The sequence below is a fragment of the Apteryx rowi genome, unplaced genomic scaffold (genome assembly GCF_003343035.1).
Source record: "Apteryx rowi isolate R43461 unplaced genomic scaffold, aptRow1 scaffold_30, whole genome shotgun sequence".
Lineage (NCBI taxonomy): Eukaryota > Metazoa > Chordata > Aves > Apterygiformes > Apterygidae > Apteryx > Apteryx rowi.
In genome coordinates, this window is record NW_020449419.1 from 776,646 (window position 1) to 788,099 (window position 11,454).

General features: G+C 48.0%; 1 protein-coding gene across 1 annotated transcript in view; it reads right to left on the reverse strand.

Moving 5' to 3' along the window:
* The window catches only part of ARID5B (AT-rich interaction domain 5B), a 95,049-nt gene extending 84,878 nt beyond the window's left edge, over positions 1-10,171 (reverse strand). Inside the window, exon 1 of the mRNA XM_026069987.1 lies at positions 9,949-10,171. The gene's annotated coding sequence lies outside the window, so the exon portion shown is untranslated. The remainder of the gene's footprint in view (positions 1-9,948) is intronic.
* Between the last annotated feature and the right edge of the window lie 1,283 nt (positions 10,172-11,454).

Below are 11,454 nucleotides of genomic sequence, written 5' to 3' on the forward strand. Positions count from 1 at the left end.
AGGATCATAAAACTATAAAGAGATACTTTGTCCCCGTGGACTGCAAGAAGCTAATCATTAGCCACCCGTTTATAGAGCTTACCTGTTTATTACATTATTTTGATATTTTTCCTTCACAGGGGCCTATTCCTTACTTCTGCCATAGGATAACGAAAAAGATTCACTACCTCCAGGCAAAATGTTTTTAAAGACAAAAACATTTGCTGGATTAAAAACAAACAAACAATCCAACAAAGTGTACATAAATTTGTGCTTGACTACTGTTGGGTATCTAGAATGGCGCACATTTTCTTCAGAAATTTTTTCTTTCAATTTTTGATACATATGACAGTAATATATATACCCAACAGCAAAATGGGAAAACTAAATTTAAAACACACTTTCAGACCACCCTTTCTTTTTTTTAAAGAAATTTTTCTTTTCCAAGGCAAGGGGGGGGGGGGAAGCTTGCGCCAATGTTTTGAAGTACTGCAAGTTCTTTTGCCTTTTAACAGAAATATGTAAACAAGGTGTATGGCTGTAGGGTAATGTTCCAGTCACAAAGCATTCAAGAGCTGGAGTGAAGCTATTTAAAGAATGGAGTAGTCAATTCCTGAGGCCAGATGCTAGTATAAATATGAAACTATGTTCACACTGCAGATTAAATTATTTTTAGTTTCTGCATTTGAACTGCCAAAATTATTTGGTTGTTTTATATATATATATAAAATTTATATATATATTTATATATCTAGATATCTAGATATATATACTATACCACAGAATTTCAGAACTTATGGGGCTCCATTTTTGTGTTTCTGAACAGAGGATTAAGAACACGAGTGTAAAAGGCCTTTTTCAGCTATTTCCTCTGTGCACCCAAGCTCACAGTGTATACCAACACACACTGTCACAAGGAAGGGTCATGCAGGGAGCAGGAAAATTAAAAATAAGATGGAGCTGAAACATTTGAGATTTTTGAAATAGATTTTGATAGTACTTCATAATTTAATTTTCATCCCACAAAGCTTTTCATCAGGAAATACTTGGTATAAAAGAAAAGTGGAGACTGTGGTTTTAAAATAATTAAAGAGAAAAACATATGTTAAAACCGAATTACATGTTGTCTACTGGGTATGCTGTGAGAGCTCATGCAGATACAGCTAAAAATATCAAATTAAAGTCACCAGTAATTAGCTAAAAACCAAATAATCAATAACCCTGTGACCTTGCAATAGCAAGAACCCACATGGATCCAAAAGAGAAAGCCAATGAACCAACCTGGGGGCAATCGAAGCGACGAGCTGGGGGAGGATTCCCCACCGGTGCCCACGAGCCCCCTCCGGGGCTGACAAGACCCCCGCACACACCACCAGCCACTTCGCTGTTGGCTTTTCTGGGGGTTTTGCCTTTGCCTCCTCAGCGGGCAAGGCGGGGAGGTCCAGGATGCACCTCAAGGGCCGGACACGTTCGCCGGCGTTGGGGGATGAGTCCACCAAAGAGCGCAACAGGGGCCGCGGGGAGAGAGGTCCCCTGAGCCAAGGAGCCTCGCCACGGTTTGCCGAGGGCTTGTGAGGAGGACGAGGCCATCAACGCAGGACAGCTGGCTCTGGGAAGACTGCGGTGCTGCAGAGGACATCTAACATTGGGACGCGTGAGCCGACGCTAAGCACCTGCGGAGATGCTGCCACCGCCCCGGCGCAGCACGGCCGGGGACACCGGGCGCGATTACGAACGGGCGACGTGGGGCACGCCGAAAGCCGGACCTGCTCTCCAGTACCACGTCAGACCCCAGGTCCTCATCAGCTGTTCTTATGAGGTGCGGATCTGGCACCGCAGCGGCGAAGCTCCTCTGGCTGGGAAGGCTGACGGTCCCAGCCTTCCCCCGGTATTTAGAACATGCTTTTAAAATGCATTAGCCTGCACTTTAAAGAAGCCTGGGACCAGAACATCTGGGCTTCGGTTGTTTTGTTGCTCAGTAATAAAAAGGGAAAAAACGATGCAGCTGCAGACAAAACGTTCGGGAGCCCAGCAGCCACCTTGTCACGCTTTACCTATTTTCCCTGCACTAGCTTCATTCAGAGGAGAAGAACAGGGCACGAGGGAACCTGGAGGAGGACAAGAGGGAACCTTTCCCTTTTATTTTTTTTTAATTATGTTTTGGATTTGTGATAGCATTCTTGGATCGCACAGCACAGGGGGATCTATTCCACCCGTGACACACATGTACAACTCCCCCTGGCACTAACGGGAATCACGAACATGTTGCGAGAGCAGAATTGCCCCCTAAAACTGCAGGGGTGTGAACAAGGTTGTAAATATATCTCAAGGTTCTGGTAACATCAGAAACCAGTCTAGCATCTTTCTCATGGTTTATTATAATATCACCAAATCCCTTCTACGTATTTATAGCCTTGTAATTCACAATTATTCTGGGTCCATAAATGTTTCTGGCATCTGAATGTAGAACTGATACTATTATTTCACATATTATGGTACTGTCCGTGAATGCTAAATTCATTCCAGCAGAGACTCCTGGAGTTCATTCATCAGATATTTTATGCTACCGTTCTTTTAATGATTCATTTATCCTTAGTAATATTTGTATTCTGAAGTGCGGCGTCTCCAGCCGACAGCACAATGCTCTGCTGAATTATCTTTTTCTTTCACAGCATAACAAAGTAGAGCACAGTCAAATTGAAGATGGCCTTTAGTACATTGTCAGAACAATACTGCTTACCAAGCATATCCAGACACATTTCTCAAACCACATGTAATGCTCTGGCTGCCAGCATGCTCATAAAGTCATTAACCAGCATCTTAAAATGAGGATGTGATACATATATTTAAATGTTTAGGAAAATCAAATGCGTGCTCTTCTACAAGGCTATTTTGAATTTCAGCTTCTACATATATCAATTATGCAGCAGTGCACAGATGTAAAAATTCACCTTGATTTTTCACAAGCAGCTGAAATACACTCCTGTTAAAATAATACATATTATTTATCACTAACAGAGGCTTCCTTATGGCGTTAAGGATTTGTCCTTCGCAACGCAACAGAGCAAGGGAGCCCCAAGCTGAAGGTTTAGTGTTGAGGATTTATTTTTACAAGCAAATTATTATTAGCAATAAAATTAAGGAGGAACTCACTTCACATGGTACAGATTTTACTAAATAAAGTAAATAAAGAAGTAAATAAAGGTTATGCCACAACACCTGCAGTACAAAACCCATCCAGTAAGTTGCAGCTCATGCTGCTGTTACACGTTTTAAATCTGCGCTTTCTCTGTCACCCACTTCCCCCAAACCGCACTCCAATTTGTGCACCCACTCGGCCTAAGCCCCCCTTCCCAAACACCCTGAACCATCAGCGGCCCCATCCTGCGAGGATCACCGGGCGAGCAAAGAGAACAAGCGCCGGCCTTTCCGCGAGGCGGCGCTGAGACCCGGACCGAGACGCTTCGAAAGGCCGACGACGGCAGGCCAGGCGCATCGCGGCGTGACTGCAAGCACGAGGCCAGAGGTCTCCCTGGGCACGGGAGCAACGAACGCGCAACCCTGAGGAGCAACGTGGAAGCACGGTGCCGCGTGAGCTGGGTCGGCTCTTCTCCTCCCCCAGGACGGGAGGCGACACCCGGATCCGGCCATGGCGTGGGCAGAGCCCGCGGGAGAGCCCGAGCATCTCGGCACGGCAGCGCCGGTCACGGCCCGAGCGACTCACGAGCCGGGACGAGGACACTTCGACTGGGCTAACAGCGCGCTCGGGGTCAAGGATGACCACCAGACTCCTGGCTCGGAGCACACTTACAGCATGGGAAAGCAACCAGCCCGGAGAAGGAGGATGTCCTCAGGGCCCACCAGGCTATACCGTGACGCTATAGAGCTGTTTGGTTTGCTCAGCCACTTCTGGCTGGCTGATGGAAAGGACGCAACGGCGCCGACCATCTACCAGGAACCAACCRCCCAAGCCAGCAAGCGTGGCCCAGGGAGGAGGACGCCGGTCACCTCCCCAGCACGCGGGGACACAAAACAATGCAAGTCCCAGACGGGGTCCCGGGGGACCCAGGAACAACGTGGGCAGGGCCGGGAGGCAGGGGGAAGGCTGGGCAGGGAGGAGAGCGGCACCCTCGGCACCCCACGGCAGAACGGCAGCCGCGGGGAGGAGGCGATGCAGAGCACGGCAGCGCTGCACCGGCAGGCACGYGCTTTGAGTTACTGGAACAAAACCTCACGGTCAGTAAGAATTAAATGCAAGATCCAGCCGTGACTAGAAGGGAAAAAATCCTGGAGAGCAGACACATGTGGGTTATTACACTGCCTGGCAAGGTCAATCTCGGTGCTAAAAACAGACAAAAATAAAAAAAGCCATCAAACATTTTTAAAGGCACACTGTCCCACAACGGCCACTTTTTACACTTTCTGTGAACGGCCCTGTATTTTCTACCTGCTTTATTTTGTAATTACGTAGGCTACTCCCGCTCCAGCCAGGGGCTGCCACAAAACTCTTATTAATGGTGCAAACTGCCGCAGCTTCAGCTTTAGAAGAACTTGGGGCAATTCCCTCTGACTTCGCAAGGCACTAAAATTTAACTCTTCCTCCCCTCCTACTCTGCAGCAGTGATTTCTTCCCTAATGTTTCTGAACAGACATGAATTGCAATTGCAAATGGCTTCGCTCTACACCGGCGACAAAGTGCCCTGTCATACCAATATGTAATTGAAAATGCTGACGCAGTGACAGCCGCTATCAGCACGACTCCGATAACCATGTTAGCCTGCTCCTGCCGCAGCAGCAGTGGGGGGGGGGGGAAGGGCACTGCGATTTGGGGCTACCTGGGGAGAAGCTAGGTGGGATTTTGTTTACATTTCTCCATAGATTGCCTGCATTTCAAAGAACAGCATAGCCACCTCCTCAATCCCCAGGAGCAATGCCACCACCCGCTTTTACCAGAGCTCAAAGGCAGGCCCAAGTTTGAGGAGAAACCCAAATTTTCTCTGTTTGATAAGGCATGCTTAAAGTTCAAGATACRTGGTGTTAAAACTCCTTTTAAAAGCCACGAATGGCGGAGGCTCGATGCAGCACAGTGGTGAAGAAAAGGCGTCCACGGCGAGGGCTGTGTTTTAAAACGTTTCTGCCACCCCCATAAGTTTCTTCTGAAACGAAGCAATCAACAGCACCTAAACCATGCGGGCGTTCCTCGGGCACGCGCGGCCTCTGGAAGGACCAGGCGGTTGAGGACAACCTCCAAACCCGCCGGCCTATTCGCATGGACAGACGCGGGAAGGCGCGGAGGAGAAGCAGCAGCAGCAGCAGCGAGGAGCGAGCGAGCGAGGAGGGAGGGCGCGAAGGCTCTCCCAGAGACAGCAGCATCGCTCCTCCTGGAGACGCCGCCGCCACGGGAGTCACTGGGGGTACGTCGCACCTGGCAGCAGCGTCACCTTGCAGCATTCGAGCCAACAAGCCTACAAGGATTCGTTATCTCACACCTAGTGGCCTATAAGCACAAAGCAAACATCTGAAAAGCTTAATGAAGTTTAAAAAAAAAAAAGAAAGACTYGCAGAGAGGCCGAAGCGCCGCAGCCCACTGGGCTCGGGAAACGATGGCAATGCCAAGCTCAGAGCCACGGCTAGCTCCCAGCTTGTCTCCTGCTCCCACCGCCTTCCCGGGAGCTCTCGCGGCAGCTCCTCAGGTATCTCCCATCCAAAACACGCTGAGCGCTACAGGTACAGGGTAGTTAAACCAGAAGAAGATGGCTGAAGAGAAGGCGGCCTTCACGCTTGGTGGCATCTCTGAACGGCAAGCCTAGCAGCGCGGCTCTCCCGGCTGCAGGAGCTCTTCCGCGACCGCAGCATCGCCCAGCGCGCGCTAGGAGCTGTACGAACACCCAGGAGGACACCAGACGGCAGCCCTTTCCCAAAGGAGCCACCTCCTCCATCTGGCCTCCGTGGAGCACCTCAGACAAAGTCCCGTAATAGCCTCATCTGCAGCAAAAGAGCTGTATCAATTCAGCCGGCTAAAGCAGAGCGAGAGAGGTCGCTCCGACCCACAGGACAAAAATAACATAGGGTGCACGGGGGCACAGAGGGGGAAAATGGGATAATGGGACACTTACGGGAGCTCGACCGAGATCAGAACGGCATTCAGCTCGGACAACGGGCCAGGAAGACACCAGGAAGAGGCAAAAAAAGAAAAAAAGAAAAAAAAAGGCAGCCAAAGACAGAAGGAGGGGAACAAAGAGGCATATGACTTGGGCAGAAAACATCCAAAGAAATAGCTGTACTCGCAAAGGCTAACAATTAGCTGGTTAGAAAATTATTGCATCAAGTTAAGCYGGGAGAGCCTGACTTCAGCCGCACACGACGGACAACGAGAAAGGAGAGTCGTGCCGGGTCAGAAGTCGCCATCGCGAGCGTGGGCTGCAGATTACTGGTTTTGGTAGCATTATAGCTTGACTATATCATAATCCGATAACCCGCACGGGGAGGAGTGACGGCTGGTCCCGTGTCGCTGGGGGCGAGCCATCCCCGCGGGGCTCGGGCTGCCCAGGAAGCTCCGCCAAGGAGTTTGCAAGGAAGAAGTAGGAAAAACTGCCAGGAAACCTCCTCGCGACCGGCAAAATCCCCGCTTAAAAGTAGTAGTGGATTTTCCTGGATTTCGGTGAGAACGAGGATCTTCACCCTGCGGCAGGCACGGCTGGGGTCTCCCGACCCGGCGCAGCCCGGACCGCCGAGCCCGTGAGCGCCGCGGCCCCTCGTTTCCCCTCCGTCTCTTCTCTCAATTTCAGCTCTGACTCCTCTATCTTTTATTTCTTTTAGAAAAAGACACATTTAGAGATGAAACCATTCATAACTGCCTATCCACAGACAGTTTGTGGCAGCATAATTGACAATGAGTCTGCTGCAAAAATGAAAATGCTGTTTTAATAACCTTGGCCTAAAATACATTCTGTTGTATGCCTCAAAGGGTTTCAATAAAAAGTCAACCTGTAGAGACATATTTTCTTGGCTTAAACAACAATCCAAAGCATATAAATGTAGTCCAACTATAATGACATATTTATAGGCCAATAAAGCTTACACTGCAGCTTTCATACTTCACTTAAAGGAAGTCTGTAAGAAGCAGTGTTATATAAAATAATTTGAATTTTTTTTCAAACTATAGCCCAAGGAATACAAATATGCAACTTTGCCATATTTAACTGATAGTGTTTACATTGCTTAGTTGCTAAAAATTTGTAAAATGAACTAATTCCTCATTTGGTGACTTCCAACTGGTTTACCAAATATGGGTATACAAGTCATTTATTACAAAGAAAAATCCCCTAAATAATTCTAAAGACAAAAATAAATAACTAGCGGCCTTAGTAGTGAATGATTTAATCAGACCAATTCTGGAAAAACAGGTTCTCATGTTCATTATGAATAATACATTCCTGAACTCTATTTTTATATGCTGCATTGTTGTTATTCTTTATTTTTCTCAACATTTGAAAGAAATATTCAGAAAGCTATAAATAGTCTTAAGACATTAACTGCTTACATTCAATATTGACATATTTGTAGAAAGGGACAAAATGTATAACATAAATACCTCAAAAGGCAGAAAGAAATAATTTCTAAAAATCATTTCTCAGGCTGCAATCTTGAAGCTCACAAAAAAATGCCATTGCTAGGTCTTTTATTTAATACAGTCCTAAGGAAAAGTTCTGCATAATTCACTAGTGATGAAAACAGTGGAATTCTACCAAAATACCAGTTTCTTCAGAAAAGGAAAAGAAAAAAAGAAGGAAAAAAGAGAGGAAAGGAAAAAAAAGGGGAAAAAAAGAGAAAATAGAGAAAAGAAGAGGAAAAACAACTGAATTTGARTTCGGGTCAACTTTCAATTACAGGTGGACGGTTTCCCCAGGCTGTGGCTTAACCAGGCGTCACCTTATTTTTGGCTCAGCCGAGGGCCGCTGCGCGCGGCACAGGGCTCGCGGGAGGCGCCGCTCCGCAGCCAGTTACGGCGTGAGGCAGCCTCGCGCCCAGCGGTCGTGCGTTTAATCACGTCCGTTCTCACGGTGCCGCTGCCGCGGGCCTGCGCCAGCCACGCTTTCATTTCATCCCGGTTATTTCACCCTTTGCCACTCCTGGATAGTGTGAAAACTGATTTTGTACAGGTTTCCTGAGCTCTTTGGTAGGGACATGGTTTTCTACTACCTTCTACAGCGAGGTCCAAAGACACCTAGTAGGAAAAATCTCTGATTCTGTTCGCTTTTACGGGATTTTTCTGTAATGGAAAAATAGTTTTTCATAGGAAAAAGGGGGTCCAGGAGTTCACCTTGTTTGTCTAGGCCTCTTCAACACCTGCTTCAGAAACCTCCCAGCCTCGGTGGAAAGACACAACCAAACAGGGCTGCTTCACGAACAACAAAAAATCGCAGTTCTTGCGAGTCATTTTCAGATCCGAGAAGCAAAATACGCTCAACTTCTTGGGTCTTTCAAGTAACGAAAAATCATCTTAGTATTAGATTTAAGAAGTTTCTTTGATCGCCTTTCACAGGCTAGACCAGTTGTCTATATCAACGTGACTAATCTGCTATAGGTYTTCTTGAACCCTTGGTTTCATCCCCACCAACCAGCCATGATGAAGAAAAAGGCAATCAGAATCAAACGCCATTCAAAATACCCTTTTCTACTGAAAAAAAGCAAACAAAAAATGCTAGATTCACCGACTGAAAATGAGCAACACCAGATTGTGGGTTATCGAAATTACAGCATATAGTTTAGATTCCATAAGCATTTCAGTATAACCCCTATTTTCAAAGGCTTAGCATGCAAGTATAAGCTTTAGGCTTCAAGATAATTTTCTTTGGCTCCTATGGTAGATAACAGCAATTTCATAACTTACCACAAGGGTTTTTTTGTTTGTTAGAAACAAAAACAAGAAAACATTAACACACAAAAGTTCTGTCTGAAAAACATTCAGATTCTTTTGACACAACAAACAAACGCAAAGAAATGTAGTGCGTAAAGAAGATGCCAGGGCAATAGCACAGAAAATTACTGYGTGTAATTACGAACCAGAAGAAACCACACAGAAAAGCAAAGCAAAAGAGAACGAATTGCACGGGTTGTTTTTTTTTCCTGGAGATGCAATGAAAAATAATAACAACTTCCAATTGTGCTTTAATCTTCCAGCCTATGTATCTAATGGCGATATGAGAGATTGGCAAAATCACTTCACCGTTTGGCAAGATCAGGAAAACGAGATGCAGAAGATAAATCCTCCAAGACGGAGCGTCAGCTCAGCGCAACCTGGCTGCRGCGCCAGCGCAGCCGTGCCATTTGTAACGCCCAACTCGGCCCCGCAGCTCCTGCTCACGTAGGTACAAAAGCATTTCCTCGCGCGCGTCGGCCCTAACGTCTAGTTTCTTACCTTTCAACCCATTCCGTCCTAAACTTGATGCTCTTTTGAAACATTTTTTAAAAGCTTGGTAAAACAGAGAAACGTCTCCGGAAGGCACCTCAAAGCGCCGTCCCCGACAGTGGTGATGGGCCTGCGGCCCCAGCCCGGCGAAGGGGCACGCGCGCCGCCAGGAGACCCGTCCCCCGGACCTTGGGCCCCACCGCCGGCTTTAGAGCTCGGAGCGTCCGCGAGGAGCRAAAGCGGCCCCAAAGCTGCGACCATCCCCAGCGGCAGGGCCACCACCGCCGTCCCTCACGCAGGTCCGGCCGGCGTCCCCGGCGCATCCCGCGAGCCGAGTCCCATCCTCACCTCGGAGGGCTCCCCACGTCCCCGTCCTGGCGGGGCTCCCACGCGCAGCACTGGTCTCTCCAGCCACCTCCTCCCACGGGGAGCACCAGGACACTGGGGCCACCGCCCGGCCCCACCGTGGTGACACGCCGCCCCACCACTGTGACACGCCGCCCCCCCCATTGTGACACGCCGCCTCCCCCCCATTGCGACACGCCGGGAGCACTCACCGAGGTCAGCCTTCTCCTTCAGGATGTCTTTGAAGTTCAAGCCGCTGCTGAGCGTGGACTGCCGGTACCTGGCCAGGGCCTCCCTGTGGCCGCTCCGGCCCGCGTCGGCCGGTGGCACCGGCGCCGCCCGGAAGCCGCACCGCCACTTGGAGAAGTCGGACTGCGCCCATCTCGCGAGGTCCTCCAGCTTCACCGTCACCTTCTCCGACACGGCGATAACTTCATCCTGCGGGAGGCGGCCGGACAGGGAGACAGCGCGTCACCGGGGGCTCCCGCGGAAGTGCTCCGTGCCGCCGGCACGCCGGGCTTTCCGCGGCGCCCGATACCCAGCCCGAAGAGCCCTCCGAAGCGCTGGCTGCCAAATCGCTCTCTACAGACCCCGAAGCCTCCAGGGAAAGTTTGTTTTTTAGGTGCAATTAGCTGCGAATGTAAAAATTCATGGCTGGATGACTAATGGTTATAGCTAGTCCTGAAATAAATGGCCTAAGTAAATCTCCGATTCTTGGAACTCTGACTCACCAGAAAATTCCTGCGTTTATGGTACATTTTCCCTTGGCTTATTCGCAAATATTGAATTTAACTTTTGTCCTAAAAATTAAATAAAACTGTGATGTAATCCCCAAAGAAATACTACATAAATGTTATGTGCTTCCCACCAAAAGAAACTTGCACATTCTCATGTTTCTTAAAACCTTTTTCGAGATCAGAAAAGAACCGTAATTTTTTTTCCCCTTCTTAAACAGACATTCTAAGAAAAGCACTTAAACTTAGTTTAGCCTCCAGAACATATACTTGAATTAAACAGCTCTAATTGCTGAATTTTATCCTTCCAGGAAACAATCAACCCCTCTCAGTCATGATGAATAAGCAGAATGTTTTATAGCTGACTATAGCAAGCAAGGGCTCGAGAAAGCCTCAGAAAAATAAACAAACAAACATACGCACGTATCCAGCCAGATACACTCCAGATATTTTAGTTAAAATAGCAGGAATAATTTATGCTGCAACGAGAGCTGGCTGCACACCACACCTTGCACACCACACCTTGCTAGCACTAAATAAGGTTACAGGTTCTTGAAATAAATAAACCAGAGTCCAATTTTTCTCCCAAATAAACACACGTATTTGTAAAGGGGAGAGAAATTCTTTGAGTTATTAAACAAAGAGAAATGCACGATTGATTCTCTCTGTGTTTGTTATTTTTTTTCCCCCACTGAACACATTCCTCAGGAAATAAAATACTGCTCAACAGGAAAAAAAAAAAAAAAAGAAAAAAAAAAAGAAAAAGCAGCAGATCTGCTATTCCGCTCTGCCTCCCATAATACACAACTGCTTTATAACCAGGCACCTTCATTGCTTTCAGTGCAGCAGCAAGTACCTGGTCAGAAACGGAAGGCATGCTGACGTGCTGAGCAGGCCGCCAGCACGACCTCCTCCTGCATCCCCGCGCAGCGCACGAGCGGCCGCCGAGCCACCAGCGGCAGCGGCGACGTTTTACATCGCTGT